This window comes from Diaphorina citri, unplaced genomic scaffold (genome assembly GCF_000475195.1).
Source record: "Diaphorina citri unplaced genomic scaffold, Diaci psyllid genome assembly version 1.1 scaffold239, whole genome shotgun sequence".
NCBI classification, from domain to species: domain Eukaryota; kingdom Metazoa; phylum Arthropoda; class Insecta; order Hemiptera; family Psyllidae; genus Diaphorina; species Diaphorina citri.
Genome location: NW_007377676.1, coordinates 101,364 through 126,344, shown reverse-complemented (window position 1 = coordinate 126,344; position 24,981 = coordinate 101,364). Strand labels below are relative to the sequence as shown.

Here is a 24,981-nt window from a genome sequence, read left to right as displayed (position 1 = left end):
TAAAGTTATCATTTTCACCTCACCTACCAACTTATATGATATCCAGTAAATAATCTACTTGGGGACTCCATAGTTCTTATTATTCAGTGCTCATACTATTGATGTTCCCAAATTGTTTTCACAAAATCGTTAGGTGTACCCAAAACCTAAGAGTCTTCATTGTGGAATACAATATCTAGGATCTACTGACTTTACTTGACGCTATAGTGAAATTAGCGGAACCCAGCTATTTCAAAACCCATTACAAATTTACTCAGCTAATATCTGCATCAATGGTTTTTATCCAGCTGAGAAATTTAATTAGAATATTGAAATTTTGTGAACATTAACTAAACATTAACATAAAGAGAACATAATGTTCAGGAATAATAGATACCATGTATGTTTTCAATAAACATGTCTCGAGACACTCCATGTTTATGTACAGTTGAAATAACGTACACAATGCCTAAAGGCTTTAGTCTCAAATCTTCGCTGAATGAAAGTACCTACCCATATGGGTACTTATGATAAATTGAAGAAAGTATATTTCGGTAGAGTAAATCCTATAGATAGACCTCAGTATGTTAGCAGTAAACTAGTTTTTGTTATCCTTAAAGTTTCTACCAAATATAAACCAGATCGCCTTCTAAACTTTGACCTAAGAGCTTTTAGCTGGAGCAGCTAGTATTAGAATAATTTAAAATATTCACATTAGTAGGTATGTCATAAAGAGCCATGACTGCACAAAGTTACTTGACTTTAAGACTTGCAAAAAACCAATTGAGAATAAAATCAATATACTAGCACTATAAACCAGATCGCCTTCTAAACTTTGACCTAAGAGCTTTTAGCTGGAGCAGCTAGTATTAGAATAATTTAAAATATTCACATTAGTATGTCATAAAGAGCCATGACTGCACAAAGTTACTTGACTTTAAGTAGACTTGCAAAAAACCAATTGAGAATAAAATCAATATACTAGCACTAAAATATCCACAAGGAACTGTCCACAATACTTTGGTCGTATCTAACCGGAATCAAATCATAAGTAAATAGAATATCCATTTAATTATTGAAAGAAAAAACGAAAGTAAAAGTCTCCAACAGTCACATTTTTTTGCTACGTAATACAAAACCCAAGTCGCGAATTTCTGCTACCCATGGAATATAATTATTGATACAATAATAATGAACAGTGAATATAGTGATTGCACAAAATGTAATTCTATTTGATTAGAGAGAATTCGTGCTTGGTGCTAGCGGTAAGGTAAGAAATAATGGGTAGGTAGTGCTCAGAGCACGTCAGAGTACACTTTCCTTGGAAAACAATCAGGAATGACCATTTGAAAAATAATGAAACAACCGTGCTGGTTAAAACAATCAAGCTACTAAGGTTTGGTGTTTGGAAGAAGAGATTTTCTGAAATCATGATTTCCAACAGCAACATTTTTTTCCTCGACTACCAAATAAATAAAGAACCCATGTTCCGAACAAATTTTTTTACGTAGACCTTCATCTCTGCAGTCACTTCTTCAATACATTCAGTCAAAATGGTCACAATCCACAATATATTATTTTGTTATAAATAATTCAATGAATGAACTAAATTCCGTACAATTCTACTTGGAAGGTCCTTCTTGTCAGTACAATGCATGATATTAATAATAGTCTTAATAATTCTTAGGTATATTTTGATATACCTACATATCTTGATATAGTTTAATTTTGATAGGAACAATAGAATTAGGAGCCCATCTTCATCGTCATAAGAATGATTTTATTAAACACTTGCCTTTTAGTTTTAATATTGCCTATACTACCACGAGAACTGCATCTGATTTGGTCAACTGATTGAAGTGACCAATAAATGCACTTCCAAGACCCGAGAATCATCAATTTACTATTTATCAATCCAACCTTGGTGCGAGTGCGAGTTGTGGTTTTCAATAGGGATGCAATACCCTTTAACTTCGCATTTTTTTTGTCACCTACCTTGAAATAGGGTAGGGGCCCGCGCTGTTTTTTTTTTAGAAAAAACCCATAATATCTAGTGTAAGTCTTCAAAGCGCGGGGCCCCCAAAAGCGCGGGGCCCGTGGCAGTCTGCCATTCTGCCTTATGGGTAATCCGGCCCTGATTGCCTATACTACCACGAGAACTGCATCTGATTTGGTCAACTGATTGAAGTGACCAATAAATGCACTTTCAAGACCGCAGAATCATCAATTTACTATTTATCAATCCAACCTTGGTGCGAGTTGTGGCAGCACTATAAAGTTCATTGAGATAGGTATGAGTAGCAGCTAATAGATAAGCTCTATTATTCAATTTGATTGGCTGGGAAGATAAATTTCCTGATGGTGACGAGATAGGCTTCTTTACTTCTGGTAAAAGGATGAGGTAATGAAACAATGAAGTCTTCGTGGCAACATTCAAATCGTGTGTCCTGCATACAAATGATTCCTAATGAAGAGCATCCTTGTGAGGACAAGCCTTGTTTGCTGTTATTTCAGAACTATTGTAACATGATTATGTTCAATCAAATGCATCACTGAGCAATTCGTAGTACGCTGATCATATTCGTGAACATTCCGATGGCATCTATGTTGTCGAACGGTTCATATATCTGTTCTAATACATATTCATAAGTCAAATTACATGTTTTCTAGCATCATATCCAACCTAACAGAGCTAGGTATGGGTGTGTTTACCTGTTTGAAATATTATCGATCTACAAATCTAGATCTACTTCTTTTTAGTCTCATTGATTGCAAGTTCCCGATATTCATACTGAAAGCGTGTGATCAATTTGGCCAGAAACTTATTTACTGCAGTTACATGTTTGTTACCACTTAGTTTGTTGCTTATTTCTTCCGTGAGCTAGTGAACATAAAACATATCGGAGATGGTCCATTAATTTTTCGAACCTTATCACTGAAATTGACACTCGGAGTGTACGTTTTTAGTTTATATCGCTCGGAAATATCTTCCCAACACGCGTTAGTTAAACTGGATACTTCCCATCTTATTCCTTTCTATTCCTCCAAGTCTCCTTGATCTGATAGCCAGATTGTCTAGATTTGTAGAGCCGATTTGACTCTTCAAAGTCCTCTCTTTAAGGAACTTCCGGCGAAATATTTAAAATGTTCGCCCATATTTTATCTTCCGAGACGATTTTGAATTTCGATGAGGAGAACCGTACGAAGTGAAAGGCTATGGAATGACCTAGCAAGGATAATACTCCAGCATGGACAGGTTTACTTGGACTTTTCAGTCCTTTTGGAACTTTCAAATCTAATATTGGAAATTAAACTCGTGGATACCGCGAACAAACCGCGGATACCGCGAACAAACCGCGGATACAGCGAACAAACCGCGGATACCGCGAACAAACCGCGGATATCGCGAACAAACCACGGATATCGTGAACAAACCGCGGATTTCGCGAACAAATCACGGATACCACAGATAGCCAGAACTAAAACTGTGAAGAAGTAAAATAGCCACGAAGTCTGCAAACCCATGATGAAAATGTAAGAGAAACCTCCCCTCAACCACCTACATTTCCCCTGACCCCCTACGTTTATTTTTGGTTATAGGGGTTCAAGAGGAGGTTTCTTCGGACCTAGATTTTTATCAGAGCTCATTCTCTCTTCTGCTTTCAGGTTGGAAGGTTCTCTGTTTCTGATCCCTCTCTTTGATATCTCCAATTCTTCAAATATTTCAATATATTATTATTTATTTATACATTCTTGGAAAAATAAAAGTTCCCACTACAGTACATATTTAAGATTTCCCCAATGAATACAATAGCCCGACAGACACCGAAGCGAATACAATAGCCCGTCCACTGTACCTTTTTTTATTACTATCGTAATAATAAAGGAAGGACGGGCTAAAAAGGAGCGGACTCAGGAAATCAATTGGCCGAGATTTAAATTGTTCCAGAGTTGATAAATGAACCTGCATAGAAGCTTAAGTGCACTTTCTATTTAAGTTCGATGTAAAGTTCAAGTTCAATATGTTTCAAATAGGATTTTGATAGACAGTTGAAGATTCTGGCAATTATTTCTTATGAAAATGGATGTTGTACCTACTCGTATGTATCACAATTATTTCAATAATAGGTATTGTTTACTATTTTTTATTGACATCATTAAATTACTAATAGTCAACAAGTTTTCGGTAAAAGGCACATTATCAAGGTGGGTGCCGAGATACCCAGGGAAGTTGTAATGTTTTTGGCGTAACAGAATCTGATACATATATTTTGATAAAAGTATTATCAAATAGTATATTTGTTAAAATAACGACTGATTCAAACACCTATGGGATCCAAAGAGATTGAGTCCAATGCTGGTTTTAAACTAGAATGTAATGAATGCATTATAACAAGAGTACGCGTTACGTGTATGTAAATATTTCGTTCCACTGCATTTTACTTCTCACAGTCCAAGCTTCCTATTATGTTTGTATTATGTTGAATTAATGTATTCTATAACATATGGGCTCAGTACTATTTGTAGCAACAAATATTATCAGATTTGTGCTGTTAGCATTACTTTCTATTGCCCTTATAGGGATTCAATTCTTCGGTAATATTGTGCTATTTATGAGACCATTTCCGGAGTGCTTTTTGCAAATTTGATTCCGGATTCGCAGACTCCAGAACTATTCTGGACTCATACAACTGGACTCCGAATTGGACCAAACGTTGTTGATCCATTTTGAAACATAGATAGAAAAATTAACAAAATTCTTGGGAATGAAACAATAATAGTGTTAAATTTTCTGGCAAATTTTCTGTCAAATTACTAATTACAATGTGTGCACGTGTTGCACACATTGCTCTCGGTTACAAATTCTAAACGCACAAATTTGCACTTTTGGGGACCTATTAGAGCAACTTAAAATTAGTTCCTCATTACTCATTATTAACATTAACGTGTTAAAAGAACGAAACATGTTCTTGAGGTGTCTTTTTTGCAGTTATTCTCCTGGTAGTCCAATTCTGTCGTTATATTCTGTCAATCCATTAGAAGGAATGTAATTTAAAATCTCGTGCACATTAAATATAAATTATCGGTAACAAGATTAAACAAGATTTTTTTGTGAGTGTGCTAAACCCGCCCCAAACCCTTCTGTTTCATCAAAACCAATGAATATCGAGTAAAAGTGAAAGCTAAAACAATAAATCAATGATATAAAGTTAGTTGCTTGCAGACAGGTTATTATATCAAGTTTGAGTCACTCTCAGAAGTCGGGAAGTATCAGGAGATCGGACATTATGTCTATCAAAGTCTGTGGATAATTATTTTATTATCGAACCAGCTTTGTCTCCTCAATTACCTATCCAGAAAATATACGTATAACTTGTGATCTCACTCAGTATGAAAAAATACACGAAGAAAGTTCACTGAATTTTTGAAGGCTTCTCAAGGACCTCGAGCAAAATAAAGACGGAAGATTTCTAGAAAAATTGCAGAGTACCTAGTTAACAAGAAAGAATAAAATTGTCAAGAAAGAAATGTGAATAGATTTAATTCCTCATTTCGAATTTTTTCCCTTAAGAAGGATTTGCACCGGACAGAAGAGGATAAGGAAGCTGCGATGACCTCGTTTGACACACCGCTACAGAATCTTGTATTCTGTGCAGGTGTTTGTTTAGCTACTCGAGTATAGTACCAGAGATACCAGCGTGCAAGTGCACCATTGCGCACCTCGTGCAAGTGCGGCATTGCACACATTGACAAGGTCATTGAATTGCACACCTTGACAAGGCCGCGCGGATTTTTCTCGTGAAAAAAAAAACTAGAAATGTCACGTGAACGAGCAGTCTGGAAAATGGAATGACATAACAAACAGTCTGGTTTGATACTTGGCATTGTTTTGGTGTCCAATTAGAGCTTGTGCGCGAACGAGATGAAGACTGGTCGATTGTCTGGTTGGATCAGACTTGCCCTTGTCTACGGTCATCTACTAAGTAAATATAATAATTATAATAAATAATAGATAAAATAAAAAAAAAGTTAGAGATTTTTTTTAAGGCTTTATGGCAGGATTCTCACACAGTGAACTCCTCCACCCAACCAAAGATACGATAATAAAGTTGTGTAACTACTTCTTACATGCTTGTCGCAACTGTCATTTCCCTGATGCACCTCGTTAAAGTTTATGGCTTAACTTGGGACTCGTACCACCAACTTCCAGATCCGAAATCTACCGTGCACCACTGAGGTTAGAAACCACCCCCGGAATGTGAACGAAACACACAAGTGGTTTTAACCCCGGCTATCAGGATCAGAAACACGTGTTTCTTGTAGCAGTTTCGTGTCAGTATCACAAAACAACTATTTTTTAAGCAAGTTGAGTCTACTATCTACGGATTACGAAGGATTTTCTCCAATTTGATTTGGCAAATCTGACAAAGTCTTTCGGGAAAGGGGGTGTTAAAGGGTCATTCAGAAGAAGGCAGTCTTTAGTATAAATTTTTAGCCCCGATTCACTTAAAAAATTGACGTTCCATTTCTTGACGTTCACACACCGATCGCTGTACCTGGTCGCGTTGTCATTCTAATTTCTTTGCATTGTAATCTTCATAATTGACAAGATTCTGTAGCGGTGTGTCAAACGAGGTCATCGCAGCTTCCTTATCCTCTTCTGTCCGGTGCAAATCCTTCTTAAGGGAAAAAATTCGAAATGAAATAGATGGGTCAAATTTACGATTTTCTTTTATTCAATTATATTTAATTTTGTTTAGTGGGAACAAGATTCTGTAGCGGTGTGTCAAACGAGGTCATCGCAGCTTCCTTATCCTCTTCTGTCCGGTGCAAATCCTTCTTAAGGGAAAAAAATCGAAATGAAAATAGATGGGTCAAATTTACGATTTTCTTTTATTCAATTATATTTAGTTTTGTTTAGTGGGTTTAAAATAGCGAGAGAAAACTTCTGTGCAGTTCGGTCAAGTTCAAATATTCGACTAACTTTATTAATTCCAAAACTGATTGACCATAAGATCAGGAACCCATAGCTGGCGAGTTAGCCACTATTAAACAGTTTAACCCTATTTTGCCTAGTACCTATGGGTGTTCTTTTTTCGTCTAGAATCAAGAGGGGAAGAAGATAAATACATATCTGAGGGTGGGAAATTTAGCACATCCACTATTGGTCAACATACTGGCCTAGACAGGCCATATTTCAAGGTCAAATTTCGACTCTGTGCTTGGACTTCGGGTGCACTCAATCTAATAGAAACAATTGTATTTTATTGTATGCAAAAAAGACACCTCAAGAACATGTTTCGTTCTTTTAACACGTTAATGTTAATAATGAGTAATGAGGAACTAATTTTAAGTTGCTCGGTCCTTCATATGACGTGTGAGCATTAGTGATAGTGTGATAGGTCAGTTTGAGAATCAATCAACTTTTGTCTAATAAGAGTAACAAGTCAATTCTCAAGTAGATTAGATTACCGAGGAGGTAGAATTTGAGCAAAAACCAAACTGTAATTGGTACGAGTATGTCTGTTAGGAATAGTGGGTGCCAGGTACTGTTATTACCGAGGAGGTAGAATTTGAGCAAAAACCAAACTGTAATTGGTACGAGTATGTCTGTTAGGAATAGTGGGTGCCAGGTACTGTTAAATAACGATTTATACCTAAGCCATTCATAAAGGTGACGGGGTTGTTCATCAAAATATCCTATTCTTTCTTCCAGGAATCTTCTATTGATGACCAGGAATCTTCTATTGATGACCAGGAATCTCCTACTGATGACCTTGCGGACTCCAACCTAAGCCATTCATAAAGGTGACGGGGTTGTTCATCAAAATATCCTATTCTTTCTTCCAGGAATCTTCTATTGATGACCAGGAATCTCCTACTGATGACCTTGCGGACTCCGAAATTTCAGGAAAGTTTCATTCATAAAATTTCTATCTACTATTTTTATAGCTTTAAACGTGCACCTATACCTACTCGTACAAGCTATGAGAATGATAGCTAGACATGAGATATTAAGGTCAGTGGATAGTGGATACACATGTTAAAATATGTTTATTATTAGTACGGATGACATACAAGTGATGGCATGGTCGTCTCCATGTATTTAACATAAAATATATCAATGGTTATACGATTTATTAGAGCATTATATTACCAAGTATAAAATGTCAATACAAGATTTGCAATATATTTAATTTGGGTAACTGTGAATATAGCTTTAAACGTGCACCTATACCTACTCGTACAAGCTATGAGAATGATAGCTAGACATGAGATATTAAGGTCAGTAGATAGTGGATACACATGTTAAATGTTTATTATTGGTACGGATGACATACAAGTGATGGCATGGTCGTCCCCATGTATTTAACATAAAATATATCAATGGTTATACGATTTATTAGAGCATTATATTACCAAGTATAAATGTCAATACAAGATTTGCAATATATTTAATTTGGGTAACTGTGAAATATGTTTCAACTTGGAATGCTCATACATCTTCTTCAGCAAATGTATTTTAGACCTGTAAATGTAATCTGCCATAGTGAAGTGCTTGGTGGTATTAAAAGGATTCAAGTCTAAGAGTTGTGTAAAGTTGATAATAAATTAGAAGATCTTATTATTAACATTTTACTGTGAAAATTTCAAATCATCAAACCTATTACTGCATATTACTTGGCTCACATAAATTCTCTTGTTTCTCACATGTGAAGAATACACTTTCATACGTTTGTAGCTTTGCCTATTGGATGTAGTATATTAAGAATGAAACCGTACATACTTAGGTACATATGTTATATAATAAATAACCAAGATGGATTCTCTCTTCATAAAAAAAGGTACGTAGTAATTCTAGTATGATTAAGGATTCATCAGAATTGCAAATTTGCAAATGATATTGAAGTTGTAAAGAGAAGTCAAAAGATCAAAACAAAACGAACCTGTTCTGCTCAGCATTCAACCTATCAGGTGACTATCGAAAGTACCTTGGAACATAGACCAAACAACCTATCGGAATTCTGGAAACATTAAACAGAAATCAATTACTGGTACTTTTATGTTTTAATTTTACCTATTTTTATGTAGTTTTTATTATTTCTCCGAACGTTTTCTTAGGTTGTAAAATTGAATGGAGAGATAAAGAAATAAAGTATGGACACAGGACGGGAGTACGTCATCTAAGATCTATTATAGTTCTGTAAGCTTAACTTCCAAGTCAGTAGACAGAAGCTTGAGTTAGTGACATGACAAGACTGTCTCACCAGACTCGTAAGTTTTCCACAACTAAAAACTTTTCGAAAAAACAACTTAAAATTGGATATTGATTTGAAAACTTGAGAGAGCAGACATGAATATGAAACCTTATAACACACGAGTCGAGTGTAAGCCAATTAGAGCAATTATATTCCATATGGAATCCTAAACATTCTAAAACTATTCATAAGATTTTCGACTTCTTCGCTGTTAATGTAAGCGGTGTAAGCCTGAAGTGAACCTTTCAGGCTGTAAGCTAGAGCCGGAAGGTTATAGGTTATCAACTTTCTTGACTGCATACAGGGTAGATTAGACAACTGTTCGTTTAGGTAGTCAATAGCTATGACTTTACAGGTCATTTACTCATAGAGACGCTCAGCGCTGTTGACGGATTTTATTTTTCATTAGTATTATTTATTTTTATGGGATTATTTAGCAGTTTCTCTGACTTACCTATGGGCATAATTTACTAGAACCAAGTGCTATAGCTCCTAAATTTATCTATGCCATTGTACGAGGTCTATAAAACCCCTTACGTAAATATCAATCAATAATAATCCCTCCGTTGATAATCCCTTTTCTAATCAAAATCAACGATTAAAAAAAGGCTGTAAGCTAGAGCCGGAAGGTTATAGGTTATCAACTTTCTTGACTGCATACAGGGTAGATTAGACAACTGTTCGTTTAGGTAGTTAATAGGTATGACTTTACAGGTCATTTACTCATAGAGACGCTCAGCGCTTTTGACGGATTTTATTTTTCATTAGTATTATTTATTTTTATAGGATTATTTAGCAGTTTCTCTGACTTACCTATGTGCATAATTTACTAGAACCAAGTGCTATCGCTCCTAAATTTATCTATGCCATTGTACGAGGTCTATAAAACCCCTTACGTAAATATCAATCAATAATAATCCCTCCGTTGATAATCCCTTTTCTAATCAAAATCAACGATTAATACCTAATGTACAATTTTAAAGGTAGAAGAGAGAAACTGGCATCAACATAAACTGCCCAATTAGGTAATTTTATACCTACGTAAATTTTTGAAGGATTTAGATTACAATTTTCTTTGGAGAGATTTTTTTTTTTTTTTGTTTCTGCTACCAATTTTAACATGACATATTATTTGACTGAAGAGAAGACCTTACATAACCATAAGCATGTGAAATATAATATTGACACTTTTGAAATGACATAATATCTGCTAGAAGTAAAATATGGCATAGAACGTTGTTTGAGAAATAACTCTTTTTTTTAACATGAGTTTTTTCTCTCTCCCAATAACATACAAGTGTGGCCAAGCTAAAGCAAACATGGTAGAAAAAAAACATGATAACTCTCTTACGTATCGATTTCAAACTCAAAGTTTCTATGCGAACATCAAGTTTCATGTTTTGACTCGGAAACTGAACACCCAAGAATCGAAACATAAATTAAATTCTAACATCTATTCCAACATGAGTTATGCGCGGAAGTACAACTTTGAATTCTCCCAGTACCCTCAGTGAGATCTGTGGGAGAATTACATCCAGGAGGACCGGGTTCGAATCTCACAAAGAAATTCTCAGTCTCCCAGCTCGGTGGTTAGTACACTAGGCTTACTCGACTTTAGAGTTAGAGGTCCTAGGTTCAGTTTCTGACAGGGCAGAGTCCTTGTTTAATCCCGGCATTTGTCAGAGGAAAAAACAATCCTAGAATTTTCTAGATATTTTTTTCCAACTGCATCACAAAAAGAAAGCCCTTAAAAATAAACGTTTGAAAATACATATAATTACTTTTTCTCCCTGTTGGTCAGTCCTGAAAGATAAGATTTTTTTAATATCCTCTAACAGGATGTAGGATTTAGCATCGATGATATTGATAATTCTCCTAGTATAACACTGATAGCTAATGGTCAATACAGTCTGAGCCGTAGAGGTCATAAAATATGAAGAGAGTTCGCTGAAAATAATCATCAATGCGAACATCAAGTTTCATGTTTTGACTCGGAAACTGAACACCCAAGAATCGAAACATAAATTAAATTCTAACATCTATTCCAACATGAGTTATGCGCGGAAGTACAACTTTGAATTCTCCCAGTACCCTCAGTGAGATCTGTGGGAGAATTACATCCAGGAGGACCGGGTTCGAATCTCACAAAGAAATTCTCAGTCTCCCAGCTCGGTGGTTAGTACACTAGGCTTACTCGACTTTAGAGTTAGAGGTCCTAGGTTCAGTTTCTGACAGGGCGGAGTCCTTGTTTAATCCCGGCATTTGTCAGAAGAAAAAACAATCCTAGAATTTTCTAGATATTTTTTTCCAACTGCTCAAGAGTACACATCACAAAAAGAAAGCCCTTAAAAATAAACGTTTGAAAATACATATACATACTTTTTCTCCCTGTTGGTCAGTCCTGAAAGATAAGATTTTTTTAATATCCTCTAACCTAACAGGATGTAGGATTTAGCATCGATGATATTGATAATTCTCCTAGTACCTATAACACTGATAGCTAATAGTCAATACAGTCTGAGCCGTAGAGGTCATAAAATATGAAGAGAGTTCGCTGGAAATAATCATCGGAGAGAAGGCCTTTCATTGACCATCTTTCTGACCTATTCAGCATCCAGCTTATTCTCCGATTGAATCAGCTCTCTTCCGCTAATAAAGCATTTGTATAGCATTTCAGACAGGAGTGTAATCAAAACGTTAATAAAAAATCATGAGAAGCCAGAACTCGCTGAAGAGGAATTTGAATGAAGTTTAGGCGGTGCAATAGGTGTATGAAATGAAGACGTATACAAGGAATGCCTATAAATCTAATGGGCACTATAGCTGGAACGTACTGAAAAGCACTCTAAAGGCTATAAAAACAGACATCTACCAGTAAACTTCACTCAAGAGCCCCGATCCCATGGATGTATAATAGGTACCCTTATTGCATAGAAATGAACACATATGGTCTAGAATTTTACAGATTACAGCCATTAGTGCACTATAGCTGGAACGTACTGAAAAGCACTCTAAAGGCTATAAAAACAGACATCTACCAGTAAACTTCACTCAAGAGCCCCGATCCCGTGGATGTATAATAGGTACCCTTATTGCATAGAAATGAACACATATGGTCTAGAATTTTACAGATTACAGGCATTAGCAAAAACCATTGATGCAGATATTAGCTGAGTAAATTTGTAATGGGTTTTGAAATAGCTGGGTTCCGCTAATTTCACTATAGCGTCAAGTCGGTAGATCCTAGATATTGTTTTCCACAATGAAGACTCTTAGGTTTTGGGTACACCTAACGATTTCGTGAAAACAATTTGGGAACATCAATAGTATTAGCACTGAAGAGTAAGAACTATGGAGTCCCCAAGTAGATTATTTACTGGATATCATATAGGTAGGTGAGGTGAAAATGATAACTTTCATTGTATGAAGATAATCTTATACGTACGAAGGTGACTATTACTCCTAATATTATAAACAAACAAAACCATGAAATTCTATTTCTAGCTTGACACATAGACCTACTTTTATGCACACATCCAAGGCGCTAAATACCTAGAAGATGCATTCACTTGCATTAGGAATCAGGCATTAGCATTTAGAGATAAAGAAGACTTAGGGATGGGTAGAAAATGACTTACAGATGCCCTGATCCTAATAGTGCATAATTATTATTCTTATCTGAAGCCTATTAGTTACTCGAAGGTTAGAAGATCTACTGCAGATGTACCAAGGTAGCTATAGCTACAGTTAGTTGTTATCAATATTCTATCATCCTTTTTCAAATTACATATTTTATCATCTAATTTCTAACTTTACTATCTATCACAAGTATTACCTAAATTAATTTATTTATACCTATGTATGTGCGGGGCCCACTCCGCCTCGTGAGGAAAATGAGTAGCTATGACATATAAATGCGCATAGCGACCGGTGCCAGCATGGCATTGGATTTTAGGATTATTGAGATATTGGGAAAATCCTACAAATTTATTTATACCTATGTATGAGTAAAATGAAATGTTACGTACCTATACGTGATGGTAGATCCATGCCCTTTCGTGTTCAAATTTTTAAACTATATCACCAAAAGTGCAAAATTGTGCGTTTAGAATTTGTAACCGAGAGCAATGTGTGCAACACGTGCAAGTAATTTGCCAGAAAATTGAACCCTATTATTGTTTCATTCCCAAGAATTTTGTTAATTTTTCTATCTATGTTTCAAAATGGATCAACAACGTTTGGTCCCGTTCGGAGTCCAGTTGTATACCGATCGATTTGACCACGGCTGACCGTGTCAAAAGATGGGGTTTTTCCTTGTCCGTTAGGGTTAGTTTACCATATTTTCCAAGAAATAATCCTACCTCTACCTATAATCTGAGCAGTTTAAAATCTGGTTCTTCTCTGATATCCCCGGAGGAATTCAATGTCTAATAGCATGAAATCAAAAGTTACACGGTTGTAGCTTCATATATTTCGACAAAAGTTCAGGGTACCAATTGAATGAATTGCAAGAAAAAGAGAAACACTTTATCTCTAAATTATAGTTAACATTTACTTTAATTCCCAATTGCACCCATCAGGGAACCAGGACAAAATAGTGTTAACCTAAGAGCACCAGACTTCTAGGTCAAACATTATAGAAAAGATAAGAATTGAACATTTCAAAGAATTTCTTATTCATCTTCAGAACAGGTTTGTTGGGAGATGAACATTGAGCTGAACGTACTAGACATGAATATTACTATTGGCCAATTCATTATTGCATCGGTGTTCTTCAACAGCAAACATTATAGAAAAGATAAGAATTGAACATTTCAAAGAATTTCTTATTCATCTTCAGAACAGGTTTGTTGGGAGATGAACATTGAGATGAACGTACTAGACATGAATATTACTATTGGCCAATTCATTATTGCATCGGTGTTCTTCAACAGTTTTGATGGGTAAATAAATGAAATTTGCTATGTACGGTACATACCGCGTGTTAATTCAAATCTGCTGATTGTATCTTCATCTTCAATATTAGATTTGCATTTGAAATAACTCAAGGTATAGCCAGTGTAAACGGTACAGGTGTCAGTCAAGACTTTCATTCCGAATTAGAAACTTCCACCTTCGGTTCTATCCATCACAGATTTATAGGTATAGGTCAGTGTAGAGTAGGCAAGCAATGAACTCACGCTCTTGATATTTGACGAATAATAATTATCATCCATCAAACTATTACTATAATCATTGAATGACCTATAATACAACGGTAGTCTTGAATCTCGAAGGATCCACCTGTATGAATCTTTGATGCTAAAAATCGGACACTTGAAGTTTCTTTACTATGTAGAAATATCTCCACTTTATGCAACTCTCATCGAACTTAAGGGGTTAGAAGCTGAGAAAACAAGGAAGTAATTCATATATGCTGTCAACTTTACAGCTAAAAAGCTCCAAAAAGAAAAGCGAGAAATGAACTCACGCTCTTGATATTTGACGAATAATAATTATCATCCATCAAACTATTACTATAATCATTGAATGACCTATAATACAACGGTTAAACGGTAGTCTTGAATCTCGAAGGATCCACCTGTATGAATCTCTAATGCTAAAAATCGGACACTTGAAGTTTCTTTACTGTAGAAATATCTCCACTTTATGCAACTCTCATCGAACTTAAAGGGTTAGAAGCTGAGAAAATAAGGAAGTAATTCATATATGCTGTCAACTTTACAGCTAAAAAGCTCCAAAAAGAAAAGCGAGAACGAAAATTAAAGTCTGAAAGAAGGAAATAAGGAGAACAGTTGAACCGTAAAAGCAAAGAACGTATTTTCATATGTCAAGGGATATGAATTCAATATGGTAGAAAGTTTCGTATACGAGGTAGGTAAACAGAGCAAAGTTTCAAATGAGATGTCGATATCACACTTGTTGTGTGCAACTATGCAGTCGTATAAGTCTTTGCATTTTCCACAAAACCCTGCAGATATACAGGTAGCAATAACTGACTTCTGTTGATTTTATTAGTTTACCAATTTGACCACGAACTAACCGAGTTTCAAAGGACAAATTTAATGGTAGAAAATGTCCTTAATTGGAATCGAACCCACACTATTCCAATTACAAGACAAGTGCCCCCTCAAGTGAGACAAGTATTTCGTTAATATCCTGTCACTTGAACGTGGCCTAGGTTCTCTTGCAAAACCATAAAAACTTTTCATTGATACAAATATTGAGCACTTATGGGTATAAAAATCTGATTTATTGCTAGTTACTCGCTATCTCAAAACCTATTTATTCTCGATAATTATTTTATTTGCCGATAACACACTTCTTCGACTCACCTTATCGACCCAAGCAGGTTTAACGAGTGTTCAAGTAGGCAGAGATATGCCTAGAGTTGTAGGTGACATGATGGAGATACAATTAAAAACGTATTTTATTGCGATCAATTAAGATTGATCAACAACCAAGTGCACAGTTGTCGAGTTATTGACCAAATAAGTACACGTTTGAATGGTGACATTTTGAGACCTTAACGGTATTGTTAGGTGAGAGTTGTTTTCAAGGGTTTATTGATCTTTGGTGAAAATTAATCAATTTTTAATTACCTATTCCTTTAGCTATTTTTTCAACAATCAATATTTTGTATTTGGCACTCTCGATTTGCCATAGCTGATATTGGTGAAATTCTGATAACTGTGACAACTATTCCAATTTTCTTGTGCTTTACAATGTTACATAGACAATTTATAAACTCTGATTTTAATTTTTTGTTCTAGGTGTACTGCGACAATGAAAATTATCCAAAACTGACGATATCTTGCGATCAACGGTAAGTAAAGTTAATTGATTTCTTCTTGCACTTGGTGCTTTGGCACATCCACTAATACCAACTCCTCTCAATTATATTTAGACAATTTATAAACTCTGATTTTAATTTTTTGTTCTAGGTGTACTGCGACAATGAAAATTATCCAAAACTGACGATAACTTGCGATCAACGGTAAGTAAAGTTAATTGATTTCTTCTTGCACTTGGTGCTTTGGCACATCCACTAATACAACTCCTCTTTAATTATATTTTGCCAATACTGCTAGACCTCGTACTTACCAACTCGGTTCAAATTGAAGTGCTAAAATCACCAGGAAACTGCCATTGTTAAATATTGTTTACGTAGGTACCTCGGTACCTATTATTAGCGAGGCAAACCTAACCACTACGATGCATAATTTGAGGAAAATAAAGGTCATAAAGGTCATATTTTTAGAGTCATATTTTGGAAAAATAAACGTCATATTGTGGTTGTCTCTGACTCGGTTCAAATTGAAGTGCTAAAATCACCAGGAAACTGCCATTGTTAAATATTGTTTACGTAGGTACCTCGGTACCTATTATTAGCCAGGCAAACCTAACCACTACGATGCATAATGACTCCTAGATCTAATTATCCACTTATGCAACTACATGTAGCTCCTCTAATTCAATAAGTGATTTTCTAAACCACCAATGATAGGAAGCCGATTTCGATATTTGATAAAGTTGCGGTAAACGTTATGTTTGACTGAACAACAATTCTTATATGATGATTTCAACTGTAGGTTGAGAGATGGAATACAAAACGGACAGATATGACAGCAAATATTGAGAAAGAAAACAGTGATCAAATGTTGTCAATTAGTAGCCTATTTTCCTTTCGTAATGTTAATGTACATTAACATTACGTTTTTCGGTGGTGGGGATAATAAATGAGGAGTGGGGATAAAAAATAACGAAGGAAGTAAAAAAACAATATGGCGAATGGTAATGCGAGAAAAAAGCCACATTACAAAATTCATGAAAGGAGAAAAGTCTCCAACAGTCACATTTTTTTGCTACGTAATACAAAACCCAAGTCGCGAATTTCTGCTACCCATGGAATATAATTATTGATACAATAATAATGAACAGTGAATATAGTGATTGCACAAAATGTAATTCTATTTGATTAGAGAGAATTCGTGCTTATTAAGCTAATGTACATTACCATTACGAAAGGAAAATAGGCTATAAATTGAAACAAAAACTGGCCCCTAGGGAAAATTATATCTATGGGCCATCTGGGCGATGGCTGGCTTTTCCCGGCCCGCTTAGGCTAGATGAGAAGTTTAGATCCTAGGAGAGTAAAACCCCGTCACGAAAACCCCTAGTAGTTATACAGTGACGTTAATTAAACCCCTAGCAATCAAGCTTGATTTCGATATTTGATAAAGTTGCGGTAAACGTTATGTTTGACTGAACAACAATTCTTATATGATGATTTCAACTGTAGGTTGAGAGATGAAATACAAAACGGACAGATATGACAGCAAATATTGAGAAAGAAATCAGTGATCAAATGTTGTCAATTAATAGCCTATTTTCCTTTCGTAATGTTAATGTACATTAACATTACGTTTTTCGGTGGTGGGGATAAAAAATGAGGAGTGGGGATAAATAATAACGAAGGAAGTAAAAAAACAATATGGCGAATCGTAATGCGAGAAAAGAGCCACATTACAAAATTCATGAAAGGAGGAGAGATTTTCTGAAATCATGATTTCCAACAGCAACATTTTTTTCCTCGACTACCAAATAAATAAAGAACCCATGTTCCGAACAAATTTCATGTTTTAATTGTAAGCTTTTAAAAGTTTGATTTTTTTTTTACGTAGACCTTCAGTCACTTCTTCAATACATTCAGTCAAAATGGTCACAATCTACAATATATTATTTTGTTATAAATAATTCAATGAATGAACTAAATTCCGTACAATTCTACTTGGAAGGTCCTTCTTGTCAGTACAATGCATGATATTAATAATAGTCTTAATAATTCTTTGGTATATGTTGATATACCTACATATCTTGATATAGTTTATTTTAATAGGAACAATAGAATTAGGAGCCCATCTTCATCGTCATAAGAGTGATTTTATTAAACACTTGCCTTTTAGTTTTAATATTGCTGAAAGGAGGGGAGGGAAAGTTAACGTAAAGGTAGGAGAACGTAATGTAAGAGAAAGAAAAATTCGAATTAAGCTAATGTACATTACCATTACGAAAGGAAAATAGGCTATAAATTGAAACAAAAACTGGCCCCTAGGGAAAATTATATCTATGGGTCATCTGGGCGATGGCTGGCTTTTCCCGGCCCGCTCAGGCTAGAGGAGAAGTTTAGATGCCAGGAGAGTAAAACCCCGTCACGAAAACCCCTTAGTAGTTATACAGTGACGTTAATTAAACCCCTAGCAATCAAGCTCTTGGAAAACAATCAGGAATGACCATTTGAAAAATAATGAAACAACCGTGCTGGTTAAAACAATCAAGCTACTAAGGTTTGGTGTTTCAATCAAGCTTGGTTTTTCTACCTTGGTTACGTTAAAGGAAAATAAACTGTGATAAAAATCCTTACAGAGTATTATTAAAGTGTTTCTGTACCCCTGACCAAATGACCACTGGTAAACCAAGCCCCCTAGGTACTGAAAGGGTAACAAGTTGCTCATAAAGTTGTAACTTTCTCATTGGGTCTTCTTTTCGGTTACATTTAAGCTTATTCTATGGAATTGGGCTTACCAGGGCATAGCTACCAAGTCTTGGTACTTGGTTCTTTCAAAATAAACTACCTATTTATTCTTACAGGTAAACATTCTTTCCACAATAGGCATAGACTGGATTTTCTAAGTTATGAAATGAGCGTTGACTTGGAGTTGTAATAAGTCGATTGCCAGATTCTGTGTGAGTTCTGGAAAAACATACCACACGCAGTAGTCAGCACGCAATTGAGTAATTAAAATTATGAGTAATTAAATACGCCTCGATCCTTGCTTTTGCTGAGTTAATTAGTCAAGTACATTATTACCTATACGCAGCTATGTCCTAATAGCTAGGTATATTGTTAGTACATTATTGTACGTACAGATGTACCTACATAATACGGAATGGAGCTATCTATACCTTTAGTTTGTACTTAATGAACATACCTACTTAAATAACTAACTTAAAAAAAAACTTTTTTTATATAAGAGGTTCGACAGATGGAACTGTAACTGCTATGGTCTTATCGTCCCGAAATCGAAGAGAGAAGGAAGACAGGATAGGAAAAAGCCAGCCGTTCCGAGAACGAACATTATCCCATCAGGATAAAATCCGCCCCGGGCGGAATTTTTTGAAATCAACCCCAATCAGATTGCTTGATCCGAAGTTAATCCAAATACGCTCACTTGTGGCCTCGGCCATCAATGATCTACTAGTGTGGTTGCTTGTCCAAAGATAGTCTATTCGTACTCAATCTACAAGCATCCCCCTATTTGGGTTCTGGGGCACTCTATTCGGGTTTTGGGGCACTCTATTCGGGTTCTGGGCCGATTTCTATTTCACTTCGGGGGGGCGGCTTTTGTACTACAGGGTTGGGGTCGTTCCAGGGTTGTATTTCGGCCGAGCCGAACACGAGATAGAATAGATTGGTGACCGCCAGAATTATGAACGTGAGCCAAAACACGAGCCTCCATTCCGACATTGTACTCTGAAATGAAAATTGGAGTTAAATATAATGGAGCAACCTCCGTGGCCGAGTGGGTATCACACTAGGCTTGCACGTAGGAGGCCCGGGTTCGATTCCCGGCGGGGCCGCAGTTTTTTTTCGGCTCTGTGCTTGGCGTTCAGGGTGCACTTGGCCTCGTGAAGACAATTGAGTGGCTACTTTTATTGAGTAGCGACCAGTGGCGGCATTACAAGTCAAAGAAACGAGCGATGATAAATATGATGATTGAGTAAATAAACGACTTGTAATACTGTGATACCTACAAAGTTGTGAAAAAGCTCTCTGCTTTACCACAAAGATTCATGATTTGATTTTTTGAAATGTGCGGAAAAAACCCGCCTACCTTGTACCTAAGCGCTAAGTCGCGGATTCGACTCCCGCCTGGGGGGGGGGAACTTTATCGTGAACAAAGCTTCGTTGTTACTGTTCCCTCTATCAAGAGATCAAGATCATCATACCTCACTATGCCAATACAAGATAGATGTTGTAAAACATAAGAAAACAACAGTTGTACCTACAAAATTATGTTTGCTTTGTTTTGGGTTAGGGTACGTAAAATAGAAGAGGAAATAAAATCCAGGAATTCCCCCTTTTTTTTTTTTTTTTTTTTTTAGGAAAGACATAACGTTGGCCAATTTAGCCTGCATTATTGTTTTGCATTTCTACACCCACACCTATTGATAACAATGCATTGGTAATGAACTCATACTGTATGCCATACACGTTGTTGTAATTACAGTCTATCAGAAATCGGTTTCCTCTCGGATGATAAATCATTTTTAGTTCTTTTTCTGAACTTCACTTTTGACTTTAATAGATATCTATGTGTACCTACAATATTTGAAGTTTTTAAGGTTCTTTTTTTAGCGTTTTAGACGGAATAAAGACAGTAGAATTTATTTATTTATTTTAAATAATAAACGATGGAACCCCAAAAATATTTGCAGAATCAAAAGTTGTTAAGTTCAACCGAAGTTGACCATGTTGTTCGGCTTTAAAGAAGATTTTTTAGGAAGGACATTTTCAAAATTCTTCTTTAAATTGATCCCTTTTCTTGGATATCTTGACAAATAGTTACTTATATTTATATCTTCTAGACCATAGCAGTTACAGTTCCCTCTGTCGAACCTCTTAAAAAAAATAATAAATAATAATAATAAAAAAAAACTAGGTATGTACGTATGTATGTAGATAGGTAGGTACTACATACTCGATAATTATTTACTTTTCTTCGTAAAGCCTGCTTTTTGCACTCATTTTCTTATTCTTAGGTTAGCTATCTATGTATAACCAATAACCATAATACCACTAGTTGTTAATACCTGTAGTTTTATTATTGACTGATTACACGTTAACGTTGAAACTTGCTTCTGTTTAACTAGGCGATCCGATGGACCATGTTTAATTTAGCAGAACGTAAGAAATTATAGACTTGATGATCGATCATTTTGTTTGTATAAATAATCGGATTTATCACAAAGTAATCACTCGTATTAAGAAAATATAGAGTACCTACTCGTAATCAGTGATCAGTCTCAGTAATACAGTTGCTAATTGGATTCCTTACTGAGGGAATAGTGGTTCGAATCTCAACAGACATGAAAATCAGAGAAAACATCGATAATTTAAGAGATTAAGCTCACACAAATGAGGGATCAGAAAAAAACCCTGCAGATATACAGGTAGCAATAACTGACTTCTGTTGATTTTATTAGTTTACCAATTTGACCACGAACTAACAGAGTTTCAAAGGACAAATTTAATGGTAGAAAATGTTTCTGTGACGCTTTGCTTAGACCCTGATTGGTGGAATTACTGTCGGAACACGTTGAATGCCTATGGGCAAATTGACGCCATGACGGCCTTAAATTCTTGAAATTTTAATATTTTTTCCTCGTATATCGACAAGCAATACCATGAGGCACTTATGAACTTTGGTAATTCACAGAAGATCAAAACCATGGGGTGCCTAATCGACCGATCGATTTGACCACGGCTGACCGTGTCAAAAGATGGGGTTTTTCCTTGTCCGTTAGGGTTAGTTTACCATATTTTCCAAGAAATACTCGTACCTCTACGTATAGAGAGTACCTACTCGTAATCAGTGATCAGTCTCAGTAATACAGTTGCTAATTGGATTCCTTACTGAGGGAATAGTGGTTCGAATCTCAATAGACATGAAAATCAGAGAAAACATCGATAATTTAAGAGATTAAGCTCACACAAATGAATTTCTTTATCTTATCTTCATTATTAAGTTGTGAGTGATTTCCCTGGTGAAGTACCTGGTTGGTTAAGACATTGGATTCGTAAACGAGCTGACTGTGTTTCAAATCCCACAGCAGCATTAAAAAATGAAAATATAAAAATGCAGTAGGACCTTTTAAGGATAAAGTGCAAAATTTGTCCTTTTTACATGGATTTTATTCTCTTAGTGATACCATTTTATTCTCTTAGTGATACCATGGAAAGAATTTCAATATTGAGGTGCAGCGTAGAGGCTCTTAGTTTATTTCCTCGTCAGATTTCATAAAAACTGCTGGTTGGTTAAGACATTGGATTCGTAAACGAGCTGACTGTGTTTCAAATCCCACAGCAGCATTAAAAAATGAAAATATAAAAATGCAATAGGACCTTTTAAGGATAAAGTGCAAAATTTGTCCTTTTTACATGGATTTTATTCTCTTAGTGATACCATTGATACCAATATGATTACAAACGAATGGAATACCCATGGAAAGAATTTCAATAAAGAGGTGCAGCGTAGAGGCTCTTAGTTTATTTCCTCGTCAGATTTTATAAAAACTAGTCAGATTTTTTCTTCTCTCCTATGCAGTGATTTTCTTACGAGAAACGCCCTTTCGTCATGTTGAAATGATTTCTATTTATAAACGTTAAATCTGTGACTAAATGAGAGTGCTTGAGTAAAAAGGTACACAAGGTACATAGAGTACATAGGTAAATAACTAAGTACATTCTTACGAGAAACGCCCTTTCGTCATGTTGAAATGATTTCTATTTATAAACGTTAAATCTGTGACTAAATGAGAGTGCTTGAGTAAAGAGGTACACAAGGTACATAGAGTACATAGGTAAATAACTAAGTACATACCTAGTATGGCCTGAAATATTCCCAGCTCTGCAGAGTCAGCAGTCGATCCAGAACCAGGGAATACAAGATAATTTATCAATTGGACCAATTCTTGAACCACCAAAATAGGTACACTTCTTACTCCATCACATCACACGATTACATATAGAATTCCTCGTGAAAAATAACCAATAACCAAAACGTTGTTGAAGAAGAAAGCTGTAAATCCCATTTTTTACGAATCATATGGTTCATCCGACTTTAAAAGCTTTCAAAAGTCTAGCTTCAAGTTGTCCACACGGCCATCGACTATGTGTGGACACAGCTTGAGAGGTTAGAATAAATAAAGTGCTTAAACAAGTTACATAGTTTAGTAGGTTCTGATAGAAATATAAAACAACCAATGGTCAAGCTAATGTCATTTCCTACCAAGTTACCATTTTTATCAGGACACAGCTTGAGAGGTTAGAATAAATAAAGTGCTTAAACAAGTTACATAGTTTAGTAGGTTCTGATAGAAATATAAAATAACCAATGGTCAAGCTAATGTCATTTCCTACCAAGTTACCACTTTTATCATTATTGTTGTGGCAATATACATAATTTATAGGTATATCCACCGTATCCTAATGATAGATACCCTTACATGTACTACATACTCTTGTAATGTTGCATATAATTGAGTCCTCATGAATGAAAATTTTCTCCTTGAGGTACTCTGATAGTTGTAATGATATTATCATATTACAAATGACTCTGGTAGCTCTGGACAGATAACATTACAACTTTATTATTACATATCTACCATGGATACGTATAAAAATCTTTTTATCTTGTAAGACAACCTATGTGCAAGGTTGAAATGAAAGGCTTTCTCAACATCTTGACCATTTATTTGTTTATCTTTTAACTGGTGTATTTTCCCATTAACCTTTGGAGATCTTTTGAACCGCAAAATACCTTGGTCATCAATTTTAAAATCTTCTTTTGCTCAGTCTCATTTGATTCAAGATAATTTTTCCGGTATCTGTCATATTGTTTCTCAAATACTTCAATAATATCAACGTAGAAAATAGAAAGGGTTCTTGTACTTTACAAAAATAGACGGATAATCACCGCGTCTGACGGGATTCGAACTCGTGGTCTCCTGGTTAGCAGTCGATTTTGTCACCAGACAGACTTGGTAGTCGATGAACTTTTTATTGTTTATCGCATCAACAGAAAACAAAACATGAATCACGTTTCTGTCAGTGTATCTTGGATTTCTCTCATACGCATCCAGTAAAGGAAACTTGTCTGTAAGATAATTTCCAGAAGCGGATGGCTAAGGGGAGAGGTCGAAATATTCGAATTCTTTTGAATTTTAGTTCGCAATTTCGTAAAACAAGCTGGGCTCTCTAAAACATTACAACTTTATTATTACATCATATCTTTTGTTAAAAATGAATAGCTCATCCCTAAAGGGGATTTAGCTAAAAAGAAGAAAAAACAATCTGAGGAGGAAATCTTATCAAACCAGGAGAGCAACGTAAATACTAAATAAAAAGGCAGCTTATAATCTATAAAAAAACTTCTCATGAATATGCTTCTTTGTTCAATGTGCTTACAATACACAGTTTGATATAGCAAATTTAACCCAAAATAACACTGCGTTAGATAATCTAATGTAGGAAAATTTTAATATGTTTTGAGGATCCGTCAAATTATCATTGATATTTGACGGATGATGAATCAAGCATCAAGCAAAGACTCCAATAGCTTTGTAAAAGCTTTGCTTGAAAAAATTAAGTTGGATTCCTCCATGACTATACTTGAATTTTGCTAGTATGATACTGAAAAGAGGGACTTCTTTTTCACTTCAAAATTAGTAACCCACTAATCCAGGTACGTAATCCTCTGAGGGGCTATTTTAGCCCTAAAACAAGCCTAAAGTGTTTAAGCTTATTCTATGGAATTGGGCTTACCAGGGCATAGCTACCAAGTCTTGGTACTTGGTTCTTTCAAAATAAACTACCTATTTATTCTTACAGGTAAACATTCTTTCCACAATAGGCATAGACTGGATTTTCTAAGTTATGAAATGAGCGTTGACTTGGAGT

The 24,981-nt window shown here is 35.5% G+C and overlaps 1 protein-coding gene across 1 annotated transcript in view; it reads left to right on the top strand.

The window, feature by feature from the left end:
- The window catches only part of LOC103506496 (probable serine/threonine-protein kinase DDB_G0282963), a 118,625-nt gene that overhangs the window by 44,181 nt on the left and 49,463 nt on the right, over positions 1 to 24,981 (top strand). The window contains exon 3 of the mRNA XM_026821541.1: positions 16,184 to 16,236. The gene's annotated coding sequence lies outside the window, so the exon portion shown is untranslated. The remainder of the gene's footprint in view (positions 1 to 16,183; positions 16,237 to 24,981) is intronic.